Source organism: Meles meles, chromosome X (assembly GCF_922984935.1).
Source record: "Meles meles chromosome X, mMelMel3.1 paternal haplotype, whole genome shotgun sequence".
NCBI classification, from domain to species: domain Eukaryota; kingdom Metazoa; phylum Chordata; class Mammalia; order Carnivora; family Mustelidae; genus Meles; species Meles meles.
In genome coordinates, this window is record NC_060087.1 from 115,034,588 (window position 1) to 115,040,587 (window position 6,000).

Consider the following 6,000-nt stretch of genomic DNA (forward strand, 5'->3'; position numbering starts at 1 on the left):
TTTACAGTACTGTGCTGTATTTATTGCAAAAAAAAAAAAAGAAGAAGAAGAAGAAGAAGAAGAAGAAGAAGAAAAACCATAGATGAGAACCGGGCTTTTCAAACCTGTGCTGTTCAAGGGTTAACCTGGTTGAACTAAATAGGGTTGACTGAGTACCAGGTAACCTGTAGGTTGATTTCTTGAGCCTCCTAATTCGAAGGTGCTGCTTGGGTCACAGTGGCGCCCCAACTCCTCCCTCAGATGAGGCAAAAATGCAACAACAACAACAAAATTCTTTTTCAGCCAGAAGCTGATCGTGTCCTGCTAAGGGAAGAGTGGATCGGCTCTCCTCTTAATTCAGTATGGATTCAGTATCGTGAATGGGCGGCTATCTGTCCGGGACCACTTGGAAAAGGCTTCTGTCTCTAATGATCGTCGTTTCTAGCTGAGCTGCTCTCTCTGAGTCCTAAATTCACCCCAGTCTCCCTTTGCAAGCAGGGGGTTGCCAGTATTCGCTGATAGGGCACAAAGTGATTGGGAAAGACCCTGTTGCCTCCTTTCATCCACTCTGTCCCTTGGCCAAGCAGACAGGGAACGCTGCTTTCTTCAGTGGCTTATGATCACTCTCATGAGCATTTCGCCCAGCACATACTCGATCCTCAGCAGTTTTTGCTGAACAGGTGAAAGAATGAAAGCCAGGCACTATCCTAGGATCTGGGCCTCTGCCAGTCAAGAGGATAAACAGAAATCCCCACTTTTATGGAGATTACATTATAGTGACAGACCCTATATTTCCAAGTTGTTTCAGACACAGCACTGAGCACACAAGAACCACTCAATAGAGGATGTGGTGAAAAGAGAGACTCTAATATAATGATGCATCTTAGTTTATGTTTCTGCCCTTCAGTCTCGTTAAACAACGCTGATTATCCTCAAAAAGTTCAAAAGAGAATTACCATACGATACAGCAATTCCATTCCTAGGTATATGCTCTAGAGAACTGAAAGCAGAAGCTTGAACAGATATGCGTATGACAATACGGCTTTTTTTTTTTTTTTTCCGCAGCTGCCAAAAGGTGGAAACAACCCTAGTGTCCAGCGAGAGATGAATGGACAAAATGTGGTCTATGCAGGCAAATGGAATGTTGTTCAGCCTTTAAAAGGACAGAAATTCTGACATATGCCACAGCGTGTATAAAGCTTGAAGACATTATGCTAAGTGAAATAAGCTAGTCACAAAAAGACTGATACAGTATGATTGCACTTAAATGAGGTGTCTAGAGTAGGGAAATTCATAGAGACTGAAAGTGGAATGGTTGGTTGCCAGGGGCTGGAGGGCTGGGGGAGGGAGGAACGGAGAGTTACTGTCTTAACACCACTGATCTGTACACTTAAAAATGGTTACGGTGGTGAATTTCATGATAGGTCTATTTAAAATGATGATATGAGTAATTAAAAAATATTGAACACTCTTTTGTGAGAATTGTACAAAGATTAACAAGCACGAGCCCTTTGTCGGAGTTTACATTGTAGTACAGACCCTTCGTGATGTGGCCAGGCATGTCAAGGCCACACAGACAAGAGAACACAAACATTCAACCCAGATATGGAGAGGCAGCTGGATATTTACATTACCTAACAGAGCAAAGGTGAGTGCATTTGGGGATGGAGGGAAGGCAGGCTGTCCACACAGTATGATTTGCCCGGATGCAGCTCCTGATCCGTTTCTCCAAACTGTATCAACGAACGCCATTGCCCGTCATGCATTGCAAAATTACAGTTCTTTCTTTCAAATCTGGAAGGATTGGGATCTTCCACAATTCCTTATAAGTAGGCAAATAACTCGGGAAGGGACAAGAATGGGTTTGAGCTTAACAGTTTGCTCCCTGTTTTCTATTACAGGGTTCTGGGACGAGCGGGGAAGAAGGGCGGGGGAGGAAAGGAGATGGGTGGGCAACCAAAGTCAACTTCCCACTTTCAGGCCCAAGTGAAGGAGACTGGGGACACAACATTGATGTGTCAAGTTCACACGCAGATGGGTTTAAGGGGGCTGTCCTCCCCACAAGTAACCGAGAGCAAAGGAAAACCCATTTCCAGACATGTGCGCTGCCTGGCCTCCAGAGGTAGTGATCTCCTTGATGCCAGAAGTATTCCAGCGGAGGCTGGGGTGGGAATGGGGATATTTCTCCCAACTCCGTATTCTGTGTCTCTCTTGACAGAGACCACTGGGTCTCTTTTCACTACATCACACGTGCATTTTCATCTCCTTTAAGGAACAAATTGTTTTTAAGGACTTCAGCACATTGTTTATGAGTCGATGGGAACTGCTAAGAACAAATGGGTCTTATCTAGTCACGAAAGCAAGTCTCTGAGGGTCTCTCTTGGGAACCATGGCAAGCAGTTAGTTTGAGTTATTGTCCACATAGACTTCAGCTAATAAAAAGGCATGTTTTAAAACATTCCAGAATTCCAACCTGTCACTAATTCAGACTGGTCTGCCTGCCCCCACCCCCATTAGTCCAAATAGATGAGATTTTGCTGAGGCAGATTTTCGAGTCGTTTGTAAGTGGTGAAACAAAAGACGGGATTTCTCCCCCTCTCCCTCTCTTAATTTGAGACACATTGTTTGACATCTCACTATCGGGATCCATAGGTGACAATTTCTCCCCACTTGTTATTTACTTTGGTTTCCATTAGCGAGTTGCATTACAACAAGAATGGGCCCTGACTTTCCTGCCTAGTGCCCAACAGCTTTGTTTTCTCCATTGACTGACTCTTTTTTTGTTCCATAAAGGTCATTATTAAGCTAATACCAACTTATTTTTTTCAAGATTTTATTTATTCATTTGACAGAGAGAGACAGAGAAAGAGAGGGAACACAAGCAGGGGGAGTGGGAGAGGGAGAAGCAGGCTTCCGGCTGAGCAGGGAGCCCCATGTGGGGCTTGATCCCAGGACCCTGGGATCGTGACCTGAGCCGAAGGCAGCCGCTTAACCGACTGAGCCAGCCAGGCGCCCCTAGCTAATGCCAAATTAAATTACTTTTCAGTCATTTGTAAATGGAAAGCACAAATGCTCTTCAAGGGCATAACTTAGAAGCATCATAGAAGAATCACTCTCTTCCGAACAGCTGTGGATTACAGTACTTGAGACGTGCTATTTTTTTTAACAGATCTGGGTTTTTTTAAGATTTTATTTATTTATTTGACAGACAGAGATCTCAAGTACTCAGAGAGTCAGGCAGGGAGAGAGAGGAGGAAGCAGGCTCTCCGCGGAGCAGAGAGTTCGACGTGGGGCTCGATTCCAGAACCCTGGGACCATGACCCGAGCCGACAGCAGAGGCTTTAACCCCTGAGCCACCCACGCGCCCCGACGTGCTATTTTTGAAGAGTGTTTTCCAAGATCCACAAGCTATAAACCACGTGGTCAAAAAAAGAGAAAAAGTTAGCCAAAAGCTATTCAATATTTAAGGGACTTGCGGGAAAACATTATTTCGATGTATATTTTTTGGAGTTTCCCAGGAAGACATGAACCAGGTGCGGAAACTTCAAATACATGCTTGGTTTCCTATATACAGGTTGGGTGATTGTTGTGTTGGCCTCCTGTATCACAGAAATTGTGACTTGCTGATGGGAAAGCATTTTGAGAGCCACAGGAATGAAAACGGACCAGAGACGCTCCTCCGGTTCTGGTTCCAGGCAACAGAAAGGGGGTGTGGAGACTGCGGAGATGTGAGCTCCACTGGCCGGCCTCTGGTCAGAGATATGACAGACTGGTGGTCTGAGGGGAAGGCTTTCTGGACGGGGCTTTGTAGCCCAGATACTTCTTCATCCCTCACCTCCCAGCATGCACCTCGAGAAATAAGCTTTAAAAGCTTACGAGGCAGGCAGCTTCTAACAACAAAGGGATTCCCCTTCCAAGAAGTTCCCGTCCTCAGATGACACGTGTAATACAGACACGCTCCACTGTTAAGCAACCAAATAGATGCATTAACGGAGGGACAGAAAAGCATACTCATGTTGGCTTCAAAAGCGAAGTCAATGAATTTGAGATGCACAATCTTACAACTAACACTTCAAAACCAATTTTCCAGAGCATGAGTAGCTACGAGCCCATAGAAGACGGTCCATGATACTGTGGTCACAGTGGCAGAATCTGAGGGAGGCACCGTTCTTATTTAAAGGATTCTTTTCCTTCGGGCAACTGAAATCCGCCACCTCCTCTGTGAAGTCCTTCCAGTCCCTGGTCCTTTCCCTGGCTGCAAGATGGGCCACTCTTGGCTTGTGGCACCACTCTGTTCTGACCCAGTGAGACCGTGATGCTTCACACGGAGCTGCCCCTAACAATGGACCGCATTTCCGTTTGCACGCCTCAAGTACTTAGAGAACAACGTCTTGGTCTCTTGTGTGTCTCCATCACCCGAGCTAAGTACCTGGCGCATAGTAGGTGCTCAGTGCGATGTTTTCTTTTTGAAAGGGCACTATCCCATGATGCCCTGTGGTGAAGAGAGCGCCCGCCGGACGAATGTTCCTGTTAGAGTAATGTCAAAACAATTTAGGGCCCTGCAGAAGAAAGAGAACTGTAAATTCCCAGCTCCTAAATCAAAGGTTGAAAGCTTGCTCCTCCCTAGCCATAGCTCCTTGATATGGCTCCTGATTAATAATCTGTTACATCCTCAAAAGGGGTCATTTTAAGGTAACCCAGCAGAGCTCCCATGACCTACTGACCTTGTTATATCACCAAAAAAGGAGCTAACTTTGGGTCAAAGGATGGCAGAATACTTTGCCGCGATTCACATATTGCCCAGAAAACTTTGGCTTCCTGGAATTCATAATAAAAATTCCAAATCCCCGGCTATAACTTCCCAACCCCACATTTCTTGCTAACACAGCAGAGTAACGCTTGGATTCTATGCCAGGCCTCCTGACCTTTTGTTAATTGCAAAATAAACAGATCTTCAGTTTAGAGGGGTCTTCTCCTTTTATGGGCTCCCCGCAGCGTAGGCACTGCTTGAATGGTATTTATTTCTGCCATATTTGCTTTCCAACACTTGTTCAGAGCAGGAGGCAGGTGTCTGGGAATGGAAGGAATAGGGATTGGAACAAGAGGAAGGAAGCAGGTGCCCTGCCGTCCTAAAAGAAGTGCCCAGTTTATTCTTCAGAAGAGGCTAAGGTCCTAGGAGGATGTGTGCAAATGAAATTTTATTTTAAAAAATTTCCATAAGTATTTCTGAGCCCCTACTCTCGTGCCTAGTCCTGCCCTCCCACAACTCACTGTCAGGTAGGGGAAACAGACATGTTAGAATGTGATAAGCACCATTAAGGAAGCATGGACCCAAAACTGGGAAAGCCCAGACGGTAGGTAAGTGTCCTCCACCAGCCAGTGCTAGTGATCGGCATAGAAATATGATAGGGAAGAATGGCAATAGCGTCTCGAAGACATGGTCTCCTCTGTTTTGAGGGTTCTGAAACTTAATTTTATGTGTTGGTTGCTCTAGTGCTAATCAGACTCCAACAGACTGACGCATGAAAAACCAGAAAGAGAAATACTAACACAGATGTAAGCTCAAGTTCATTCACTATGTATTTACTGCACGCCAAGAAATGTTCTAAGTGCTTGGCGTGAATTATCTCATTTAACACTCATCGCAACACGAGGAGAAAAGCACTATCACCACCCTTATTTTTAAAATACATAAACAGAGACTCGGAAAAGTTCTGACTGGCCCACGCTGTTCAAGTGAAGATTCTTATAAAAGTCTGTCTGATCCTAATGCCCTCGTTCTCAACCCCTACCCATGTAGCCACACATTATTTTATAGTGAAAAAGTAAACTGTTGGCTACTGTGTGAGTTCCCTCCCCCAAAAAGAAAACGATGGAAACCGAGTTAAGTCCTAAAGATCATTTGCTGATTGCCAAAAGCAGAACAAGGAGCTCAAGAAATATCCTATCTGAAAGAATAGTTAGGAGTCCTCAAGCTATCCCAGACTAGGGAATCAGACTCCTTTACCCTTTAGCTCCCAG